The 25765-nt window shown below is 34.6% G+C and overlaps 1 protein-coding gene across 2 annotated transcripts in view; it reads right to left on the bottom strand.

Moving 5' to 3' along the window:
* LOC129949474 (titin homolog) overlaps positions 1-25765 on the bottom strand; it is a 202156-nt gene that overhangs the window by 160527 nt on the left and 15864 nt on the right. Inside the window, exon 1 of one of the 2 annotated variants that reach the window (XM_056060964.1) lies at positions 2044-3242. The exons of the other annotated variant lie outside the window; for it this stretch is intronic. The gene's annotated coding sequence lies outside the window, so the exon portion shown is untranslated. Of the gene's footprint in view, positions 1-2043; positions 3243-25765 lie in introns of those variants that run through there. 2 annotated transcript variants of the gene reach the window in all.

Genomic DNA, 25765 nt, shown 5'->3' with positions numbered 1-25765 from the left:
TGCCATTATAAAGGAGTCCTACAACAATGCAAGGTGCTTTGTGTTGCATAAAGGGCAGCTATCCGACTCTTTCGAAGTGCGTCAGGGTGTCAGACAAGGGGATGTTTTATCGCCAATTCTTTTTCAATTGGCTATAGATAATATTCTGACGGCCAGCGTCGGTACAATTGAGAGGCAAGGTATTCAATGGAGAACGTTTGAAATGCTTAGCAAATAACATCAGTGGGCTGAACGAGATGTGTCAAATTTTACGGGTAAAAGGAGCGGTCTTAAAATAAATAGCAAAAAGGCAAAAGTAATGCTATCAGGCCCCCCAACACAACATCGTATTATTCTGCATGACACACCCGTTGAAGAGGTCTAAAAATTTAATTACCTCGGAAGTATTGTATCAGCAAATGGTGGTACGGATCTGGACGTAAAAAGCAGAATAAATAAAGCTCGCGTTGCCTTAGGTGCTCTGTCCCAAATTTGGAAATCCAGTCAAGTCCCCTTACGCACTAAACTGAGATTCTTCGTATCCACTGTGAAATCCGTGCTATTATATGCTTGTGAAACATGGAAAGTCTCGGCCACCATCTCGAGAAAATCGCAGGCTTTTGTGAACCGCTGATGTCTGCGTCAGGTCAGAGGCGCTTGGACATCGACATCAGAAAGCGCAAATCGCAATGGATTGGTCACACACTGAGGACACAAACGATGATATTGCGAAGCAGTCCTTTGAATGGAATCCTCAGGGGTCACGGCGGGTTAGAAGACCAAGAACAACATCGAAATCTACAGTGCTATTGGAAGCTAACTCCCAGAGAAAGACGTGGATACGTTTTGTTGACGCCCTATGCCCCGTACGGGGTTAGAGGACCTGATGATGATGAAGGTTTCTAAACCGCTTTTTTTTTTCATAAAAAACTATATGACTCAAAAAATATCATCTAAATTTTGAACATCCAGAAGAATTGAATAAGAATTTTATTCCATAAACGTAGAGGATTTCGGAGTGTTTCGATTGATATTTCGGTATATTTTGCATCAAAAATGCAAGTTGGTTTTTTTCCAACTGTTTTTGAATAAAATTTAGAGTTTTTTAAACTTTCCCATAATTCTACTCAAGTCTAGTTTCGGTAACGTTCCCGAAAACGTCTTTTTAAAAAATTGGTGCATATTCTTCAAAAATCAGTCCAACACCCATTACAAAAAAAAAAACATCGTTTCCAACATATTTCTGATTTATAATAAAAACTTTTAATACGAATTTTTTTGATGACTCCACCTAACTTGCCCTAAGAGGCTATAGCTCCAGCTATAAAACTAAGATTCACAAATAAAAATTCACTATCTTCAAAAATAAAAGGTGCACAAAATAGCAGAAGCAGAGACAACGAGTTGAATTTATAAATACGTTCTACGGTCGGTGGTACGTAGGAAGAGGTATCGTAAAATAAAAGTTTGCAGCAAGAAAAAGGAAATAATAACCATCACGTCCCACTTTAAGGCTAAAACAAAAAAAAAAAAAAAAACCTTGGGAGTAAAAACCTGTGGATGGAATGGGAGGACCAAGGTGAAAATGTAGTTTCAAAAAAAAAACAAAAAGAAAGATATCGCACCTTAAAAAAAGGTAGATATACATTTTATAAACGAGTACATAGGTAAAGATAGATAGGTATAGTATTTGAAGTTGGGAAAAAATCGATGTCTCTCCAAAAACTCCAAAAACTCTAAAAGAGATCCTTCGACTCCACATTAACACACCTCCTCCTAAATGTTGCAACTTTCTCGTTAATAGCGCAGTCAGAAGGAAGAGATACCGACCAACAGAAGAACGAAGAAAAAAAAACGATGGGTGCGAAGAAATGCGAATAATGACGATGACGATTTCGGGGGGGGACAAATATCTAAAGAAGGTACCTACTACAGTTCCTGCTGTTCAGGATAATGATGATGACGATGATGATGAAGATGATTATGAAGATGAAACAAGACTACGAGACAATGATGACGTTAAAGTCAACGTTAACGATGACGATGAAATATGAAACGACTTACCAAAAGGGGTTCTCCTTTTTGAATATTATTTTTTCAGCTTTATTTTGTATTTTATTTTATTTTTCACTTTTTGACTTTTTTTTATTTTATTTTTTGTTAACAGGGCGCGGTTGCTGGTTTGGGACCGACCGGAGCAGCAGTCGCCTTCTGTGTGTTTTCTCTTCAATTGGAGATAATAACGATGAGCATCAGAGCACCAGCAGAGATGAAATGACGATAGGTACTCGACTCGTACACCAGAGAAGAGTCTACAAAAGTTGGGAAGCTCGGTGGAGGACTTTTATTTTGTATATCACTCACTGAATGTGTATAGTGTGGAGGAGACAATGAAATAGCCTGCGGGAGATTATTTCTTCAGTAGCGCTCCTGTTTTTTCGTCCTTTTGTGTTATTATTAAACTTTACGAGGATTTTATTATCCTTTATTTTTTATTTACTTTGTTGTTGTTGTTGGTAAACACACGTTTTTGTTTTTATTTTACTTTATATTTTTTGTATAGGATAAAATCCTTTTTTTAAAAATTTGTTTTAATTTATCACAAAAAAATTAAATTTTATTTTAATTTTTTTTTATTTAGCACTCTATTTATTTTTTTTTTAATTTTAATTTGAAATAGTTTTTTTTTTATTTTTTGTTTAATAAATAATTTTGATTTTTAATTTGAATAAAATGAGATTTTTTTTAAGTTTAAAAAAATGAAAGTACACAAAGATCACAGGTGAAATTTCGAAGAAAAAAATAAAAATAATTTTTTTAATTAAATAATGTTATATTTTTTTTTTATTTAAAATAAAAAATTGTTTTATTTTTGAGATTTTTTGTTGTTTAAAAATATTTTTCAATATTCCTTTGTTTAGAAGAGAGACAATTTTTTTCTTTAATTTTTTTCAAATTGCAAGGTGTATTCGTATTTGAATAAAATTCAGCGAATTTATATTTTAAGTTCAGCAAGGCTGCTTAACGACTTCAGAAACGAGACCAGACTGTACACAGTGCAAAGTGTAAAACGTTTTCCTTCTCCTTGTGATGGGCGATAGTAGCACACATTGCAGTTTAGGCTTCTTTGCCACTCAATCAATTTGAGTGAGAATGTATTGAGTTCTTTATTTTGTTGTTTTTGTATTTTTTGAGTAAAAACGTAAAACTACCACGAACGTGACAGACACCAAGAATTATACACTCTTCCTCTACTAGAGAGTGTCTAGAGTGTGAGGGAGCTCTGTGAGATACAAATTTAAATAGCAGATACATGGAGAAGTGTGGTGTAGATAGTGTAGGTATACGAGTAGATATTTTTGAGATACTTTTGGACTGAGTCATCGGCACAAACCAAACCAAACCAAACCTAAGACCACATCATACGACGACAATGTCGATATAAATAATACTTGTGGTGGAGTCTCTGGTGGTGCGGCAATACCATAATATAGTAGAAGATACATTGCCGGCTTTTTGCTTTTTTTCTTTTGAGTACTTGTATTGTATTTTCTCTTTTTCTTTTTTTAAAATATCTTTTGGATTTTAGAATGGTTTTTGCAGATACTCGTAGATAGGTAGTAGTGTGTTAATCATACTACCGGCGTTTTTTTGAGAATGTAGTGGTGGTAAGAGTGGAATCGATCAAGATTTAAATTGAGCCTAACTCAATTATGAATATATTAAGTGTTGCTGTGGGGTGGATTTGGTATTGTTTCTTTTTTGGGAGCATAATATTATTATAAGTACTTTATTTTGTTTTTAAATATATGTCGATAAGGTTTTTATTAAGAAATATTCCTACTGGAAAATATACAGAGTCGAATGAAGTCTATACGTTAGTTGTTTTTCGCAAGGAAATAATATGACCAAAAATTTGTACAATCAACAGGATTTTTTAAGTATGAAGGAATATCTAAAAGAAACGGAACCATACACGAAGGGAGGATCCAGACTTTTATTCAGGAGAGGGTCACAAAATTACTATCAAATCGAATTTTCGTATATAAGTGCCTAAAAAGTTTATTGAATGCCTTGCAAAGGCAGCTGGACTTTTATTTAAATAAAATAATGAGTATCCACCTTAACCTTGCATGTTTTTTCTAAGATACTGATACTTTAAACATCTAGCTAAAAAGCTATCGGAATCCAAAATTCAAAAACACTCTGGAATAACGTTCGTTCGTGAACTGGGTGGTCGTGATCTAAATATGGTAAACACTCTTGGAGTTGAAACGCTAGAAGCACATTTTAAGACTCTTTTGTCGGCTGAGGTTTTTCTTATGCATTACCCAACGTTGTAGTTGATGAACTGGATTGTCCAATATATTTGTCTGAACTCGATTCTTCACTTCATAAGATGAAAAACGATAAAGCTCCTGGCATAGTTGGAATTCCAGTAGAATTCTACAAAAATAGCATAGTTCAATTCAAGAATTACCTTCTATCATACCTCAACAGATTTGACAGCGATTGTTATGCGCCACACAACCTAAGCAAAGCAGTTATTTTTGCAATTCACAAGAGCGGTACCCTACCGAAAAACTACAGAGGAATTTCAATTTTAAGCACTTTGAGGAAGATTCTTACTTCGATTCTATACGAAACGGCTTGCCAAATGGATCGAAGAAGAAAAAAAACTTTTAAGTATGTTCCAAGCTGGTTTTCGGTCGGGCTTCTCAACTATGGATCAAATATTTGCTTTGACAAGCATTGCTAGAAAATCCATTTATAAAAAGAAAATCTATAAGCTTGCTTCGTACATTTCAAGGCAGCATTTGACAAAGTTAATAGACAGGCTTTGCTGTAAAAGTTTTAAACGTTAGGAATCTCCAGAAAATTTTTGACCATGTACTCCAAATTTCTTGCTCCATCTATTGCATCTGTATGGGATGAAACGGACTTCTCAGAATGGTTTGAAACAAGTGCAGGTGTTCCACAGGGCTGTATTTTAAGCCCATTACTTTTTGCTTTGTTTGTTGATGACATTTGTGATATACTCTCAGGAGGGATATCTTAGTACTTCTTGACTTAGTACTACTCGCCGAAAACCCTTACACTGCGAGAAATGTTGGTTAGTCATCAATACAAAAAAGACAAAGGTGATGATTTTTGAAGCACGTCAAAGGAGAAGACAAACCGACGAAAAATGGTCTCTCTATAATGAAAACATCGACGTTGTGCTACAATTTAAGTACCTGGGTGTTTGGATGACACACAATCTTAATTTTTCAAAACATGCCAAACAAAAAAGGAATGAAAAAAAGAAGGCAAAACTAGCCTTGCAAACCAAGATATCGATCTCGCGTCAAAAAAACCTTGTTTTTTATGCAACGGTCAACTCTGGTATGTGCTATGGTACCCAGGTTTTCGGCTATATAAATCTCGAGGCGTTTGAATCGGTGCAGAGATATTTCTTTAAATGATTATTCAGACTACCTAACTCAACACCTAACTATGCTATCTATGTGGAATCTGGTATAATACCTCTGAACTTAAGAAATCTAAAAGCCAACTATGATAATTTGATAAGGGTCATGAGAAGAAATGGAACAAGTCTTCACAAGTCTATCATGACAAAACTTTTGCAGACTAACGCTTCTTTATTCAAGGACTGGAATGAACTAGCTTATTCTCATGCAGTTCATCTATCATTATTGGAGTCAAATGTTGATGAATGGCAGGGTATGTTTGCGAAGGTTACTGCGAAAATAGACGAAAAGATTTATAACCAACATATATCTAGAGCTAGTTCAACATTGTCTAGGAGCACTAATAAGAATCTCAATCACCAAATTTCTTCAGGAATGAACTATTTTCGTATTGAATATTCGGCTGAAATTATAAGCTACATATTTAGAGCATGTGTTGAAGTTCTTAACTTAAACTTTATGCCTCATCGAGCAGATTTACTCAAATCTGTTGGCTTTGCAATAGGAGATAAAATGAAGATATAAAACATTTCATGGCCATTTGCTCAATACTGCAGGAAATCCGCCGATTCTATTTTGATGAGAGCTACATTTCTCCAAGCAGACTTTACGAAATATTAAACGGAGGACTAGGATGGTGTAATTTATATAATTATTGCAAACACGCATTAACCTTCCGCAACAGTTTCGATATTTAAATCCTTAAAAAATTTAGTTACTACAATTTAATGCATCCTATTTTTGTGTTTCAAATCATTTAAAAATTTAAGTTTTTTTTGTGTTCCAAATCACTTTAAAATTGAAAAAATTGTGAAATTGCAAATAATTGAAAATTGGAAAAATTGTGTGTTTCAAATCATATTAAAATTGAGTTAACGCTTTCATAATTTAGTGTAAAATAAATAACAATAAACATACAAATGTACCTTTTTCTCGCAACCTTAACTTTCAGTTAAATAAGAATTATAACCCATTTTCGAATACTATATTATTAGCAACTTTCATTTTTATCGTTCACTTCATATTAAAAATTGTAATGAAATGTCACATCATGCAGACGGCAGAAAAGCTGTGCTCTTATTCTTAAGAAATGAAATTTATAAATCATTTTTTGTACAATAAAGAATTAATCTAATCTAATCTAATATTTCGATAACTTCTTAATTATGAAAGCGGTCCCACTTACTAACTGAAGTTGGTACTGCAGCCTTGTGTAAACTAAGCCCTTACCCAACAAACTTCTTTGGCTAGCTCGGTCTCTAGCTAAATGTCTATACTTCTTCACTCCAAGTTGGATGAGGTCGCTTTCCACTTGTATGGGCCACTGGATGAATGAATTTTTTCTTATTGTTTTAAAATGTATTTCTTCAGTCAAGGTCCTATACCGTTTTGTAAGTGAAACAAAAAATAGGCATTACTATCTAACGAAATAGCGTGGTTATGAAAATCATGTTTTTTAAATTTATATCCTATCAAAGATTATATCGTCGTAGAGTTAATATATTCAAAAATACTAAGTTCAAATTTCAAGTCAATCTTACAATTCCTCTTTGATTTACAATATCAGCAATATTAAAAAATCGAATTGCGAGAAAAACGCACTGAAAGACCGCGAGCGGTCGGTTTTTAGACTTAAATTCTTTAAGCAAAATTAATAAAAACGCTTATTCCACCTTTATTCCGGAAGTTTACTAAACTAGAGAACAAGAGTTAAGCTGTTGGTTAAAATGTTCTATCAACATTACCAAAATGTTCGTCGAATACTTAAGTGACGTTTAACAAAAGTATTTTAAGAAAATCTACTACAATAGATATACAATTCCTGTTTGGTAACATAAAATTTCCACCTTCTTCGGTGGTTTAACTTAGTAAACGTCTCTTAGTAGGAATTTTTATTCATTTTTAAATTAACATTTTTAACTTAGTCTATGAAATAAGACCTAGCCCTTGGTTATTCCACGTTTATTAATTTGGCTGTTAGAGTAAAGAATATTTTTTAAAATATCGCTGTGCAAAAAAGAAAATTAAGACGATGTTTTGAAAATTTTACACTAGTATGGCTCCTTAATATTTTAAAAGTTTGATATATTTTAAAAAGATGAAACATCGACAATTTTACCGTCTTAAGCACGTGGCATGATGGACTGTCATGCCATAGGTCTGGTTTCAATATCCGCTTGTGCCACCTAAAGTTTTTTTTTTCATGGGTAATGCCTCTTACGAGGAATTGACAAATTCTCCAAGAGTATAAGTCTTGTCATGAAAAGTGCTTTCTTAAATTTGGATTCAGCTTGAAACTATAGCTTCTTTCCATCCATGAAAACATTACTCACACACAACAATGGTTAAGAGTTCTAGATCGCAATCAAGATTTTGATATTTTGCTGGATGTTGGAATGTAACCACTCAACAGAAAACGAAAGCTCTACTTAACCCGAATCACCCCCTTTGTAATAGATGACAACAATTTCTATGAAACGTATCGAAAAAAAACTGCCTAGTTTAAGGTTTACCTTCTTAATATTTAAGATCGAAATTAAATTAAAGGTTTGACAATAACTGTGTGTTTCCAAGTCTTAACATCGCCAGTGCTAGGATTTTTCGCTATGCATATTCGCATTGGCAATATGATGTTTGGTACTGTACGCATATTTATAACAATAAGTTGATATTTTGTTACAACAGGCGACTTACATAGAATTTTTTCACTAACAGTAAGCAGAATAATTTCAATGATTTTAAGGACTTTGGGTCTTTAACTAAAACATTTTATTTTTTCTCTTCTAAAAACTGTTTTTTATATAGGTTTAAGTGAATTTGTACTAGAATTGTAGTTAAATGGTTTTAGTGAATTTGTACGAGAATTGTAGAAGAATGGTTCATATATTCCACTACAATTCTAGTACAAATTCACTTGAACCTATAAAAAAACAGCTTTAAGAGGGGAAACTACTTGTTTAAAATTGTTTCTAAATAAGTAGAGCTGTCAAATTCTTCATGAATAGCAGCTTTGTCTAACCAAGATGTTAAATATAGACTCCAGTTCACATAAACTCCGTCTTAAAATATGACTTAGAATATGCCCCATTTTTTTACCAACAAACAAGTAACTCTTGAACAATTGCAAATCAATATTCAAGTAATAACTGAGGCCATACGACCAGATGTATTGGAAAAAGTAGTGAAAGATTGTACTGATCGAATGGACTATTGTCGAAAATTATATTTAAAAACTAAATTTATGAAATCATCTCCAGATTTAAATATTAAAAAATTCATTCTAACAATATTTCTGTCTTATGTTATTACCAACATTTTTAAAGGTCTTAAAAAACACTCAAATTAATAAATATAAAAGATAATTACGGGAGCGGGTCGAAATGCTGTATTTTAAAATACAATGTAAGGTCAAAATTCTGTATAATACTGTATGATCATAATACTGTGCATTTAAATAATGTATCTCAAAATTCTGGATTGTCAAAATACTGTAGCTTGTAATACTGTATATAATACTGGATGGATTTGACAGATCAGTTAGTTTGGTGCAATTGTTGGTTATGATAAAAACAATTCATTTTTAAATGTGAGAAAATGTGAAAGAGAAACAAACTGTTGAGAAGAAGAAAAGGAAAAAGAAGACACTATTTATTTTATTTTTATTAGTTCAAAAACGTATGAAAAATCATAGGTACATAATTTATTGTAAAAAAAAGCATATTGGAACATTAAGCTTATGAGAAATTATCATGACGTTTTCTTTAAAAAAAAGTGTTCTGTTTAGTGCTCCCTTTTTTACATTATCAAAACGATTTTTAATTTTCAGTCTTATTCATTTCGAAAAACAGAATATTGATATACAGTATTTTGAGATACAGCATTTTGGTTATGCTTTGGTTTTGTAGATGACCAATTTGCTAGGTCTTACCTCCAGTCTAGTGTCTAGCATTCTGAAGCTGAAGAACCTCATCCTGTTCCATTAAATGGGTTATCTTACAATAATTTTGACTTCGAAGCTTAAATGTTTCTCTGCTTTTTGTGAACAGCTGAAAGTTGTTTTGATTTTTTGACAGCTATCTCAAAACAGCTATCGAACTCGTTCTACGATACTGAAGGCAGCCATTGAAAACAAATATTGAAATTTTTTTTGAAAGGTCGTTTATAGGTATCATTGAAAATTTCTGTCATTGGAAAAATTTCCTCATTGAAATCCACCGTAAAATGTTTACTGCCAGAAATCTGTCATTTTAATTATGTGAAATTGGAAAACAAATCAATGGAACAATTCGTTTCACTTTTGAAAATACAAGTGTCAGCTGTTCAGGAAAAAAAAATGTCCGTCCGGAAAATAGAATACATTTTTAGAGAAAAAAATACTCAATCAAACTTTTTTTTTTAAAATATTCTTTGTGTGATTTTCGATCTATCAGTTCATAATTTTCATTTCTAATCAAAGAGAAACACCTTCAAATATCTATTTAAAAAATGTCCGGATCGATTTTAATGATCGCTATAACTATCAGTATTTTGAACCCAACCCGATATTCATATTGTGACTTTTTGAGGCGACTCATTTTAATATCATTTCCACTTAGTGGTAGAAAAGTCACAGAAAAGTGATGCAGAAATGTTGAAATACTATTTAAATTTTTTTTTAAACAACGTCAAATACAGGCTCCGGCAAAAAAACTTCCCGTAATTTTAGACGTTTATATTAAAAGCTATTTATAGATAAAATGATATTACGGGTATAGTAAGATAGAGGTCTACGTGCCGTTTGTAGTAATCATAATGGCGTGGCCCTTATGTGACAGTTTGGTGTGCTGTTGCTGAATTTGGTGTGTTAGGTCCGTAGTTTTTGAAGAAAATGGGCAAAAACTTACAATTAATGCGGATCGCTACTGTAACATGATTGCGACCTTCCTCCAACCAAACTTAAATCAGTTTACTGGGAACCACAAAAAAGCCTGGTTCCAATTTAAAAAATTCAATCAAATTTGTCTGTTAAATTGTTTATATATTTGTCATTGCCTTTTAAAATATGGGAGATCTTTTTGACGGACCCCTTAAGGTTCACATATGTTTAAATAAAACTTCGACAAAATTGATCTTTTTTAAAAAGGTTCTATCCATTTCAATAAATAGAAATGTCAGAGATGCAAAAAGCTCTCACTTTTGAGGTAGCTCTAATTTAGGCTTTGGCTGAGTTAAGCTGTAAGTTGAATGGAGCTTAAGGTAAACTAAACAGAAATAAGTTGAGTGGTAATGACTTATAGAGTTAGCGACCTTTTTTTAATGAATTTTGTTTTTAAAAATATGAACCAGAATCTAAGTGGCTCACAATTCCCCAACATTTGTGTGTGCAAGTATTCTGAGGAATGGAGGGGACCTACACTTTTCACGCCAAAACGAACCGACCCTTTTGAAAAACACTTTTTAAAACAAGATTTCTTGAAAAATTTGTCACCAGAGGAAATTCTCAGATTCAATAATTCGTGGTGAAATTTTGAACAAATTATTACATACCTGTCAAAATATGTTTTGTTGCCCATCTGTCAAATCAGAAGCTGTCAAACTTCATCGACAGATGGCGATGACTTCAATGAACTATAAAACAACTAAAAATGGTTTGTTGAAATATTTCTTCTTTTAATAGACTTAAAAGATTTCTTTTTTATAGGCTTAAAAAATAATATTTCAAAATTTTAATACATTCTCTTAATTGGCCACACTGGCAACTTGCACAACTAAAATAATATCATGTCATGAATACTGAACTGTACTGCTTTATTTTGGGCATAAGTTTTGAGTGTGAATACTTGAAAATTATTCATCCGAAAAATTCTCTCCTCTACCACAAGCGGCAGCGAAGGGAACACAGTTAAAGAGGGAAACAAATTAAAAAAGCAAAAAGAAAGAAGAAAAAAAGAATCAACTAAAGAAGTTTGAAATAAATTATTTCTAAATAATGGCTGAGTTTAATGCAGAGTTAAATTAGTATGGTTATAACCATGATAATAAAATAATGACGATGATGAACGATGACTGACTACCGCCGACTATGATGATGACGCTGGCCGTGCCGCCGCCGAAGACGTTTTTAACAGTGGTGATGTGATAGATAGATGGTAATGATTCCACCAATTGGATACATTTTCGAGTCATAGTTTTTCGTAGTTGTTTCTTCTTCAGCTTTAACTATCTTTCCCTATAATGTACCGCCTGCCATCACCACATCACCATCACCATATGCTGCTGCTTCTATACTTGGACGGACATGGTCGGATGGATCCATTCGTTTCAATTCTGTTGTGCGGTACGTGCTACACCAGAACGGAATCCAACACGCCAATTGTGAGAGCAGCAGCTACAGTACAGCAGCTCCAGCAAGCGAGAGGTGGATAAGCAGCACCAGCTACAGCAACAGCAACAGAAGCAAGAAAGCTTAGCCAAATATAATAATTTCGAGTGTTTCACCGCGTGCTCCCAGCTCCCTTCTACCGCTACCGCTCCCCTTCAACAATTGGCCGACAACAACTGTTGTTTCTATTCGATTTTCTTTTGGGTGGAGAGATGGAGAGAAGGTATGGAAATGGAAATGGAAATGAAGCCAATATAACTGATATTTATTATCGTGAACATTTTTCCAACAGGAAAATCGTTGCAACCAAAATAAAAATAAGAACGCATATACACCATCGAGTTGCAACCTACACACGGTGTATTATAAATTATATGCACCCCAAGAGTTACAACAAGAAAAGAAGAGATCTAAAGCACGAATTCCTTTCTCGAAGGCGCTGCGCTGGCGGTTGGTAACAGAGCGAGCGAGCGGTAGCGGGAATAAGAAGGAACATTGCGGAGAAAGACTCTTTTCTATATCCATGAAATGAAAACAGATTGTGACTCCATTTTAAGTACTGGTTTTATGATCATCATCATAATCATCGTTTTCGTTGTCGTCGTCGTTAGAGTACATAAACTACATACACAAAATCCCATAAGTTGGTCCAACAGCACTCCATACAGCAGCAGCAGCATCAACATCAACAACAGGAATTACGCGAATTCGAATTCGGCCTCTTCCAGTCAAAGACCCGGACCGGGGCATGGAGCATCGGGCATATAGGCAAACCAGGCACATCAAGCACCAGGCACATCAAGCACAGAAGGTTTCGCACAGTACACAATAATTAATATTGGAGCTCCAAAAATAGCCACACATTTGCCCCCACTTTCTGGTCGAACGATCGCTCGGATCGCGGGTTTGTGGCGAAAAATGAAGAAGAATAAGAAAAAGACGACGAAGTCGTTTTTGTTGATCTTTGGTTTTCGTCATCGTCTTGGTTTTTTTTTTTATTCTTTCATAGTCCAAGAGCCCTGCATCTTGGCCAAGAATCGAGATCGAGACTAAGCGAGGGAAAAGTGATCGGAGCCACTCCTTTTGGGGCATTATCCAAAACACCATGCATTTTGTTGGTGCAACAAGCCTCAGGGCGACGTGACGCAAAGGGGAACAAAGTGTCAGACTGATGACATGCAAGAAGTAGTCTCTCTAGCAACAGAATGGAACGCACTGCTGATGCTAATGCTGATGCTGATCCCTCCGAGGCTGCTCTGGCTGGATGCCACTGCTGTTGCTGATGCTGCTGCAGCTAGAAAAGAAGTCGATTAATTTAAATAAATGATCGAAATTTATATTTATCCTGAGGATCGGGATCTTCATGGGATTATCGTACATGTTGCGTGTGTGTAGGCGAAGGAGGTGCAGGATGGATTACAGCTTAAGCAATGGATGGATGGATGGATGAATGGGGCTCGATGCGGATGATGGTCGTCTTCGTCGTCGTCGTTGTCGTTAGAACAAAAAAAAAAAGATTCACAAAAAGTCAAGAAACAAGAAGAAGCATCAAAACCTGTCCCTTTACAAGTTCCCATTACAAGTGATAGCTCTGTTTTTGTCAGTATGCGAGATAGGAAAAAGAGTTTTATGTTTGGGCGTTTAAAAATAAATTAGTTGCAACGAACCTATTTTTCAGAGATGCAGTATACTCGTAGATATTCCTACCTCCAGGATCTTTTATAAATCACTAGCGATGAGATGAACTACGGGACGCGACGTGAGGGGGGCGAGCCTTTTATAGAGAGTACAGATAAAATTGTAAGTAATTTGGGTTGGATATTTGTATTTGCGTTAAATGGACAAATTTATCAAATTGAATTCAAACGATTAGCCGAGAGTTGTCGGCAGCATTAGCTTCAGTATTAGTATCACCATCAGCATCAGCTAGAACTAAAGGAATTACATAGATGGTCTGGTCATGGGACCGGTATGTCTGTTACACACAACACTGATAATGTCAGTGATTGCAGAATTGCATGAAGTTGGATTTTTTCTTTCTTTGTAATTAAAAATTTAATGAAGTTTAATCCGAGAAATAAAAACAAAAAATCCATCCATTGACCGAGTAGAGATACTGCTCTGGATTTGATCAGAGATAATACAATATAAAGCAACAAGCTACATTATTAGAAGACTAATTTCAGCAATTTCAGTAGTTGATTGAAGTAATGTTGCTTGAATTTTATAGTATATAGAAGATAAGTAATAAATATATGCGGAAGCTAATGTAATGAGATACTTTAATTAATGAGCGAAAATGGTAGAGACTCTAGAAAGGCTTTTTTATTTTTATAGAGAAATAATAAGGGACAAAAATGACTTCCTTGTGGAACACCAAAGTTGATGATAATTTTAGGAGAATGTGAACATTTCTAAAAGTATAACAATTAATGTTTGAATAAGACAATGGAGAGATAAGTTACAATTTATAGTTCAGTTCAGAATTGGTAGTGGAAAATTACCTTTGCAGAACTTTTTTTTAAATTTCTGTTGAACAATTTTCTCACAGAAGAAAGCACACTAATATTTCTGGGGCCCTACTATGTAACTTGATTCTACTTTTGATTCTATTTGAAACTCATTTAATATTCTACTTTCAAATCGTACTACGCATAAAAGTAGAATCGTATGCCGATTATACCAACTTGTTTTCCAAAATTTTTTTACTTTCGAAGGAGTATCAAGTTGTTAGACAGTTCTAAAAACAAAAATAAAACATCAAATTTTTGAACAAGAATAATTATTACAAAAATAAACACCGTTGAAATTTGATTTAATTTGGAAGGACATGAAGAACGGTACAAGCAAATGAAGAATAAGATATAATTCCAAAATAATGGAACTGAGTGAGAAAAGTTTTTACATATAAAGGGCGATTTTTTAGCTATTATCTTTTTGGCAACACTGGTTTAGACAGCTGCCGCACTTTTCGTGCTTTGTTTCACTGTCAAAAATCTTCAGTTTGGTCTATAATTTAACCATTAAACGTCTTACAAACGAGTAGCGCTTGCAAATTATTGAATTTTATTATCAAAATGCGTGCTCTGTTAAGAAAGTTCATCGCGAGCTTCTTTCATTTTATGGTCAGTTTAATCGACCCACTAAAGCGGCTGTTCGGGCTATTATGACTAAATTTCGCACCAAATTCACATTGTTGGACTTTAAACTACCAACAGGCTTACGTAGAGTGCGAACTGAAGAAAATATTGGCCAGTGTTAATGATGACCGTCAATTATCGATTCGTCGCCGTTCGCAGCAATTGGGCATCTGTTCAACAACTTAGAAAATTTTGCGGAAGGATTTAAGTGTGATGCCTTTCAAAATACAGCTGGTGCAAGAATGGAACAACCTACTGCAACGTACAGTTTTTGGTGAATGGGCTCTTAGAAAGTTGGCCGACGATCCACTTTTTAACCGAAAAATTGTGTTCAGCGACGAAGCTCATTTTTGGCTAAATGGGTATGTAAATAAGCAGAATTGAATTGAATATCATCCTGAAGCATTGCAAGATCTACCAAAGTCACAATTTGGTGCGGTATATGGGCTGGTGGCATCATTGGACCGTACTTCTTCAAAGATGATGCGAATCGTAACGTAATTGTGAATGATGAGCGCTACCGTCAGATGATATCCAACTATGTTTACCCAAAATGCAAGAGCTTGAATTGCATGATATGTGGTTTTAACAAGACTGTGCCACATGTCACACCGAACGCGCAATAATGGACTTATTGAGAGGTGAGTTCGGTGAACATTTTATTTCACGTTCGGGACCGGTCAATTGGCAGCCTAGATCGTGCGATTTAACGCCTTTAGAGTATTTTTTGTGGGACTTCAATTGAGGCATTAGAAGACAACATTTAAGCATTTATTCGTGAGATATCGGCCGAAATGTTGGAAAGAATATGCCAAAATTGGACTAAGCGGATTTACTATTTGAGGCGCAGTCAAGATCCACATTTGCATGAAATAATCTTCAAAAATTCAATTATATTCACCGTAGTATCGATTCAAATAAAGATTTTATGCCTTGTCAATACTTGCCGAAGTTTTGACTTCAATCGAAAGAGTCGTGTGCCCGCTGATGATGCATTTTGAAATGAATGAGGAAGAGAAACGAAAGTCCAAACGCTATTTTTGGCATAAATCACCAATTCCCGGTGTAATTGGGGCGGTAGATGGAACTCATATTCAATATTTTACTTTACACTTTGACAAAAAAAAACTTCGCTCGCAAACACATTTGATATAGATTGACTATTTTGGATTTTGCCTTGTTTTGAATTCTACTTTCGAGTTACGCAGTTCCTCGTTTATTCGAAAATTTATAAGAATATAGTTGGCAATACTAGAACTATTCGATTCTCGTTGGTTCGAAAGTAGTCAAATAGATTCATAGTACCAATTTTTCGAATTCGAGCAATTTCATTGTAGAATCGAGTTACATAGTAGAGCCCCTGATTTAATCAAATCATACTAATATTAAAAAATGCGAAAGTAACTCTGTCTGTCTGTTACTCAATCACACCTAAACTACTGAACCAATTTGCATGAAATTTGGTATGGAGATATTTTGATACCCGACAAAAGGACATAGGTTACTTTTTACCCCGGGAAAATGACGAATTCCCATGGAAAAATTCAGGAACAGATTTAAATGAAATTTGGTAAAGAGATAGTTTGAGACTTAAGAAAGGACATGACAAATGAGTTACTTTTGACCTCGGGAAAAATTACTTTCCGGGGAATCTAATCGCTTTCACTCAAATTGGTATTACGGAAAAAGAACATCACTGAGTTGCAGTGATGGGCATTGGAAAAATCAAAGTGGTTGTAAATAGCCCAAAAAAAGGTGGTAAAAATACAAAACAAAATCTGTCCATTCAAATTAGTTTTATAATCACATCACATGTCTTGCTCACAACCGATAAAATAATTATTTTATATAAGAACCATCCTTGAATTGGTATTTCGAAGCATATTTAATCAACACCTCTGGGGGATCAAAATGTTTCCGTTGCCCAAAATTTCTCTTGCAGCTAAAATGTTGAGTACAGTTGTGTTCAATTTGTTTCTTTTATCTTTTTTGATAGTATTGAGTTGTGAAAATTAACGTTCAGCTGCTGCGCTACTATGTGGTAAACAACAAAGTTGTAATATGTACAATAACAAGTTTTCGAAAATTAGATGTCCCATACCGTCATTTAAGTTTTTAAGATAAATCCGCTGTTGTATAATGTCATCATTCCTGAAACTTTCTATTATTTTAAACTCGCTTATGAGTTTTCTCCACTCAACATTGAGCAGTTCAATGCTTTCAGTGTATCGAGCGGAGAATCGATTAACTCTCGTTCGATGTTTTGTGAATCAAACAGAGCCTTGTGGGCGTTCGATGTTTTCTACATTGTTTTTTTCTCTCCTTCTTTCTGGAGAGAAATATTTTCAAGTTTTTTGTCTTAAAAAATTTCATACTTTCGACTAAGAGGTGGATTTGTGTTGTCCTAGATTGAAATATTCTGTTCAAGTCAAACTTTTAAATTTTAAAAAGTGCCTTCTGAAAGTTAATGAAATCTTTTTGTTTTTTTGATCTATGACAGAAGTAAAAATATATGTATGTTCATCAACGATTTTTCGATATGTCAATACAGCAATACAATGTTAGAATAGAAAAATTATTTTTACAACCAGCGAATGGTTAAAGGAGGTAGATTTTGAGTTGGAGGTGGTAGAATTTCAGCAACAAAACAAAGTGGTAGAAATACTACTTAAGCGGTAGAAGTCCCATCACTGCAGTGAGTGGGTCTACCCGAACGGGCACATACGTGAGGGCACACGCCGACCGTTGTCGGACACATGCAAATTATAGAGAAATCCTGCAAATACGATTTTCAACGTTATGTACACGGAGCATGTAACATCATAATCATCATAGAGTTTCTTAATTCTTTGGAATTATCAGGGGTGCCTTGGCCTTTTTATAAGTTGAGATTAAAGGTTGGTGTTCCAGTCCTGTAAATGAGAAATCTTGACGCACCAAAGTTACGTAATTGTACACGGCTACAGATTACTCACCTAGGACGAAAAATAAAAAAAGCTTTAATCGATGACTGGAATACCAAAAGGAAGAAATTTTCAAATTCCTCGCATTTCGATAATTCCAACCGATTTGCTGTTACAGTTTAAAAGTGTGTTTCCTCTGAAAGCAGCATATGCAAAAACAATAAATAAAGCTCAGGGGCAAACGCTGAAAGTTACAGGTGTAAATTTGGAAAAGAAAAAGTTTTTCCCATGGACAATTATATGTAGCGTGCTCACGAGTCTCAAAACCACAAAGTCTTTACGTTCTGGACAAAAAACGTCGTATACAAAAATGTATTATTACTTGACAATCACACTTAGTATGGCCTCATCCCATCTCGGCACAATTCAAACATACGTACAAAAAAGTACAGCTCCCGTTTTTTTGCATACTACAGGTAAAAGCTAGTATAAACTAAATCAATTGAATGATTAATTTTTGCTAACTATGGAGTACCACAAAGTAGCCACTTATGTCCTCTACTTTTTACCCTCACCATTTTATTTATTTTATGATATGGATTTGATTTACAAATATTCCCATACCTCAATTAACGCTGATGACACAAAATTTGTGAGGTAAATTATGTCGATACATGAGCATGATTCTTAATTTATTCAACTGAACTTTGACAGTTTTTCAGTCTGGAGTAAAAGGAACTGTTGTCAGCCAATTAATTTTTCATGTTAAAGCTTCATCCTGTCAATACCTTTTCCATAACAAACCCATTACCTCTCAAAAGTTAAATTTCCGCGCTCATATGCAGTACTGTGCAAAACATTTGCAAATAGAACCTCCAAACCTCCAAAAATTGTTTAGAAAATCAAACAGCTAAATTATTTGTTTAGTTTTCTAACGCTTTTGATATTGCGCTATAGTTGTTGGAAAACAAAATTAAAACTCTTCACTGAAACAAAAAATAAATAACTAAATACTTTCATAATTGGTAAAATTGCTTTTCAAAACATTTACAACTTAGATCCTTCAACTTAATTTTAAACTGTTTTCTTACTTCAAGGCAAGGAAATGTTTATATGTTACTGCATACGCAGGCTATAGGATTATTAATAAGCGCTCTGAAATGTCTTTCCACTGCCTCTGAACTATAGCGAAGGGGCCACTTTTGTGCTTAAAAATGTTGTTCGAAACTCTTCTCTCTACAATTTCCCGCATGTTCTTTATTGGGTCTAGGTCTGGGGATTGGGCTGGCTATGGTTTTCTTCTGCAGTCCACTTTATGGTCAACTTCGACTTCTGTTTGGGATCATTGTCGTGTTGGAACGTTCATTTCCACTCCACTTGTCGTATTGGTCCGATTCCTTGGCCAAAGAAGCAGCCCAAGACCAAAATTAAACCACCTCTATGTTTGACCGTTCCTTTAGTGTATTTTGCATTAAGCCTTTCACCTCTTGGCCTTCTGACATGTTGTTTTCCACCTGATCAGTGCATATTGAACTTTGAGTCGTCAGAAAATAAGACCGTTTAACATTTTTGGGGACTCCATTTGAGATGAGTTTTTGGAAGAGCCAAACGACCTTTCACATTTTTTAAAAAATAAATGGCTCTTTTAACGACCCAATTCAGCCTGCAGTGTCTAATAGTTGATTTGTCAATGGGTAACATAAGAGTAGAACTAAGTGAAACTTACAAAAAATAACTTTTAGGCTTCATATGTGTTATACGACTTTCAACAATATCTATGTTAGCCTCGGTACTTATTGCCTAAGGTATTGAACAAAATATAACCCAAAAACGTTATTAAAACGTTTACATTCTCTCTCGTGCTATTTACGGTAGAAAAATAATAATTTTAATCGAATTACTCTCAGCAATAAACTTCTCAACTCAAGTAAAGACACTTTACGAGTGCTACCTTAATTTTTTACTTTGCACATTAACCTAAAAACTCTTTGCATCTGCAGTTTGATAAATCATCCAGTACAGTATTATTCCCTTTCTATTGCGGGTCCGTATTACGTTTCTCTATTTTATTGCCACGGAAATTAACTCATGAAGCTTGAAAAAAGTCGAAACTAAATTGAAGAAGAAAAAAATAGATACAAAATAATTAAAGAAAAAGAAAAGATTTACACCCGAAGAAATGAAATAAACGTGGTGACACTCCAATAATAATCAAGGCATGCAACACACACTACAGCTAGCTTCTCCAAGCCAAGCCAACGTAACCAACCATCAGCCAAATGAAGAAGGAGGAACGACCATAGCATCCACACTATATTCGTGTTGCGGTGGCGTCGAGTCGTCGTCGTGTCGTCGTCGTCATCGTTCTTTGCTGCCACCGTTGTTGGTTGCCGAAGCTGGTTGCAACTTTGTTAAAACAGACAAAAAAAAAGAAACCAAATCTGAAGCATTCCTCTTTTCTTCAAAGCCGAAATTGCCCAAGCGGAAACACAATTGAGGAAAAAGTAGGTTGAGACTGCGCGAAGACCATTTCCAGAATTGTTTCGTTATAATATTAGCTCTTTTTCTTTCTTCCTTTGCTTTGAAGCCGATCTACCTATCGCCATAACCATAATGGATCTTTTCTTATAAACTTCTTTAACTGATGCAGTTTTCGATTTATTGTTTTTTAGTTGAAGTCTTTCTCTTTGCATGCGCGAGTGGAACAAATAAGGTCGCGCGAAAGTAACGAATCCCAAGAGACTTCTTTTATTTTAATTTTTTTTTTGGAATTTAGCAAAACCTTTCAAAGAAATCTCTTTTTTAAGCTTTCTGGCAGGAGGCTAAGCAGAGAGCCTTTCCCTTTAGAACCTACTTGTGTCTCTCTCTTTCACTCTCACTCCAATTCAAGGAAGAACAACAAAAATCATTCATTCGAGTTCAATAACATCCGATCATGTTTTTGGTGGTGGAAGTCGTTTCACGATCAGCCGAGGCTCTTGAACCTGAGACACTCCTTCGACTTTGGGTTTGAATGCACGAAACGGAGCTGCGGCGGCGCGAGTGTATCGAATGACATATCAAGAGGATCCTGTTATGCAAACGCTTAACAGACAACAAAAATAAAAAAAAAAACAAAAACGAAAAACAGAGCATTCAATTGTCAACGTAAAAGGATCGATGAATCCTTTTATGGATTTTTGGTATTTTGTTTCCTTGGAGCAGCATAATGTATGCATTGTCTTTTTTCAATTTTTTGGATTTTAGAGATTTTATTGACACTTAAATAAGAATCCATAGATTTTTGTATTATGTTGTTTCTTGTGTTTTGAGATAGAAATATTTCTATCTTTCCACGAAAATTGATAAAATGGTTTTAGGAAAATGGACTAATTTCTCATCCAAAGTGGACACAAAATCATGAGTTATCTAAAGGATGTATTCCAGTCAATGAACGAAAAAAATTGCCTTCACCTAAAAAAAATCGAACAGTTTTGAAACTTGACACACTTACTAAGGGATGTCTGGTGATGACCCAAAAAAAAGTCCCCAAGAATCCGACGTGAGCTCTAGCGGCAGTTAAGAGAAACATGGTGTTTGTTTCAGTTTTTGGCGTTTATCTCGAAAACTATTTGTCGTATTTTCCGGTGAGTGGAAGTGGCCTGCAAGGTGACAATCTTTACTAACTGCTACTGGACTAATAGTTGGGATGTCCGGCTCGCGTTTAATTGATATTTTTGTCAATTTTAAAGCGACAATCAACTAGGCTTGTACAAGAATGCAATGTGTTAGGAATGCAATCATTATACGAGTATATCAACCCTATGAGGTCTGTTATTTAGCTCTAGCATTTTAGTTCGGATCTTAAATATTAAACTCGTCTCGTTAACTGGAATTCTTTTGCAAAATAATTAGATTCCTCCAAACAGTGGTTCCGTTTGCTGTATATCGTTCTTGACACAGACTCTTTAGCAAGGTTCAGAGAATTTTGAAATATTGTTTCGTCAATTCCTGAAATGCAGTCATAGAATTCATCGTTCCATGAACCAAAGTTATTCAAGGCTAAATTCAATGTCGTATTATATTTAGCAGCCAATTCTTGCCAATCTTTGAACTTTGAAGATTATTATCACATCTCTTTAAAACTTTGACAATATAGACCGCATTTGCCTTAAGGTTTTTTAAGAAAATTGGAGGTAGTCCAGATTCGACATATATTGCATAGTTAGGTGTGTTTAAAGGGACCTTAAATACAAGTTTGAAGAAATATCTCTGGATAACATTAAAGTCTTCACATTCTTCGAAACCTTAAACTTCATTAGCATAACACAGTGAACTTTTAATTGTTGCATCAAATAATTTTGCCATTCGGTTCGATACATTTGTTATAAAAAAAACTTAACCAAGTGCAGTTAATGGCTGATTTCGCAACTGATGGTTTATCTTTTATATGAGGTCCGATGTTTAAATTTTGTGTTTTTGTAACCCAAGTATTTGAAAAAAAAAATAACTAAAAATTACCGCAAATATTTTGCATATGATGAAACAGTTTGATTTCAAAAATCTATTTTTGTTACAGACGCGAGAGATTTAAGAGCGGCTTAGCTGTCCGAGAAGATTCGTATATCCTTGCAAGATATAACGTTTTCTTTGAGCCTGGATAGTGCCTCTTTAATCGCCATTACTTCTGCCTGGAATACACTACATTGATTGGGAAGTCTGTATGATAGACTGAAATTCAGTTGTTCCGAATAGATACCACTTACAACTCCGTAATCGGTCTTTGAACCGTCTGTATAGAAGTGTACTGCATCGTCTTCCAGGGGTCTCTCTTCTTCCCAGAAGGATCTTGAAGGGATGTACACATGGAAGCTTTTACCGAATACCATTTTTGGGGTGGTATAGTCTAAGCGATCTGGGATGGATCTGAAACTGTCTAGAATAGTAGTATGTCCAGTATTGCTACTGTTCCATTGAGAGGTAGCTCTAAGCCTCACACATGAGTTGGCTGCCACCATTTTGGAGAAGATGTCAAGAGGCTTAAAAGCACTTCCAGTGCTGCGGTTGGTCTTGAGCAAAGTACTCCTGTGATGCACATACCTGCTGACCGCTGGACTTTGATGAGCTTATTTAGATTTACCATTTTGTCCAGTGCGGTCCACCATACGACAACTCCATAAATGAGAATTGGTCTGATTATCGATGTGTATAGCCAGTGGGTTATTTTTAGGGAGAACCTAAATTTTGATCCTATGGCCTTTTTACAAGTAAAAAGCGCTACAGTAGCCTTTTTTACTTTTTCATCAATATTTGCCTTCCATTTTAGTTTTTTGTCTAAAATGAAGCCTAAATATTTAGTTTGGTCGGAAAAGCTTAATGGTATTCCTTTAATCTTGGGCGGGCTAATCTGAGGAATTTTATATCTTCTCGAAATATTAATTCTGTTTTATGTGGATTGACGTCCAAGCCACATTGCTTAGCCCATTTTGTTAGCCTATTTTAGGCATTTTGTAGGAGTTACGCGAGAACTTGGGGGTGCTTCCCAGATACAGATATTGCAACGTGAGTCGTCAGCATAGGCAATCACCCTGAAACCCCCTGCTTCCAATGATGTAAGTAGGTCGTTTACTACAATGTTCCATAAAAGAGGCGAAAGGACCCTACTTTGGGGGATGTCTCGATTCACCGATCTGGTGGTAGTTAAACTTCTCATGCTAGAAGTTATTGTCCTGCTTTTGAGCATGAGACTTATAAGATCTATGAGTGATTTCTCTAATTTCAGTTTATCCATTGCTGTTGTGATCGCCTGGTAACTGACGTTGGTGAAAGCTCCTTCAATATCTAGGAACGCAGCGGCCACTTGCCCTTTATCATTTTTAAAACACGATGGCAAACAATTTATAAAAAAGCAAAGTTGAAAGAATACAATTTAATAATATGCGTTTTATTCCTTTTATTTTGATAGTTCCAATAGATAAAATGGCCGCCATTTACTTTATTGCACGATCGGAGACTCCCTGGTCAATCGTCGATCGCAGCAGCACCTCGTCCATTTAGAAAATTGTTCACTACACGAAGAAGGGATCGCTAAAACGACTCAATATTTGGGTGTCAAGTAGCGGAGGCTATTCCCTCTAATATTTGTTTCCCAACATTGTTTGATTTGAGGCTTTATTTGTTTCATTAGTAAACCGAATTTGTCGGTGAACATTCTTCGCGTACCGTATGAGCACAGCTTTTAATTTTTAGTTACGTTTTTGATTTAATGAAACTGCAAGCATTTGTTCAATTAGTCTTTTGTAAGCACTGAGTCACAAGTCTTCTTTAACGATGCCACAAATGGATTTCTGGGAGATCTCATTTATCAAGCAAGCTGTATTAAAAACTCGCAACAAGATTCTTTGCTTTCTTAATGGTTTTCTTCAGATTCGAGCCTACAACGCGTGATTTTCAACGGATGCAAGTTTCGAAAGATATCATCTATTTCTACATTACACTTGAGAAGCCCAATAACAACAATAAGCTTTCGGATGTCACAACACTCCATGATTATTAATGACTGAAAATAAAAAACTTTTACGCCGAAATGAAACATAAATGTAACAGCCCTTAAATAACAGTAAACGTAAAGAATGTATTATATATATTCTATATTATTATGTATTATATATATGTACTCGTAGATGTGTTTAGACTTGTATCAGTATTTATGACTTGACTCTTTGAGGATATCTTATGATGGTTTTCCAAATCTTCTTTTCTTCGATATTCAGTTCAATACTTATTGGATTTTAAAAAATTTCAAGTGTCTCAAATTAATTTTAAAAAAATGTTGAACCATTTGTGCATAAACGGTGTTCAATACAGAAAAAAAAACAATGGATTGAAATAATTTTTGGTATGGTTAAATACATATAACGTTTTTGAAATTTATTAATAAAATATGTTGAAAACGTCTATTTTTAAAAATTAAGCAAATAATTAAAATCTAAGTTCGAAGCTGAAATCAGCGCTAAAAATTGACTGCAAAAACTATTTTTCAAAACTATGAAAGTATTATGGTTCAAGGTTTGCTAAAAACTTAATTATTGTGTCAAATAAACACTCATAACTTATGAGAATTTCCAAAAAATTAGTAAGACCCTAAAATGATTTAAACTCCATCTGGAAAACTAAGATTTGTACTTTGCTAAATCAATTGTATTGCTAAGCGTTATGTTGAGTATTAACTTAGCCTAAAAAAAATATTTTTAAGGGGCATGTTTTAAAAACTGATGTGATAGAAAACGTAAAACTTAAAACGAGATTCGACTTCAGGACATTTTAATTCTTAAAAAAAGTATAATTTTGGCTGTGAAACCCTTTAACCCTTTGTTCCCAAATGTGTCAATTACATCTTGCACAAATGGATTTGGTTTTCGTATTGAAACCTCTCGAAACATTTTAGAAAAGTATCAATGTTGTGGTTCCACAGCAAAACCATTAGAAAACAAAGAACTTAGATCCTTTGGGGTCTTGAGAGGTATTGAAAAAGAAATACTAACAAAATAGATTGGCAGGTAGTATTGTCAAAAATTATTGAGATTAAGGTGGTTCCTATCTCATTATATGTATGAACAAATCTGACAAATTTTGCCTTAAAATTTCTTCTCAAAAAATGAGTGAAAATATTAAACTAACTTAAAATAAACAACTCAAATTTACACTCAAAGAGTATTTCTCTTGAGCAAAACTATCATACAAATAACAAATATCCTGCCATTGGAAAAAAAGTCAAAAGGCAGGATTCTCTTTGAATACGCAACATATTTTCCGTATAGCTACCAGCCGGCTTTTTTGCAAATACTCAAAACCGAATACTGATGTTCTAAGAATACGTTAGCAACAGTGTGTAAAATAAAATTTGGGGTGTTTTCTACTCTTACTCTCTCT

This window comes from Eupeodes corollae, chromosome 3 (genome assembly GCF_945859685.1).
Source record: "Eupeodes corollae chromosome 3, idEupCoro1.1, whole genome shotgun sequence".
In the NCBI taxonomy this organism is placed as follows: domain Eukaryota; kingdom Metazoa; phylum Arthropoda; class Insecta; order Diptera; family Syrphidae; genus Eupeodes; species Eupeodes corollae.
This window is presented reverse-complemented; position numbering and strand designations above follow the sequence as displayed.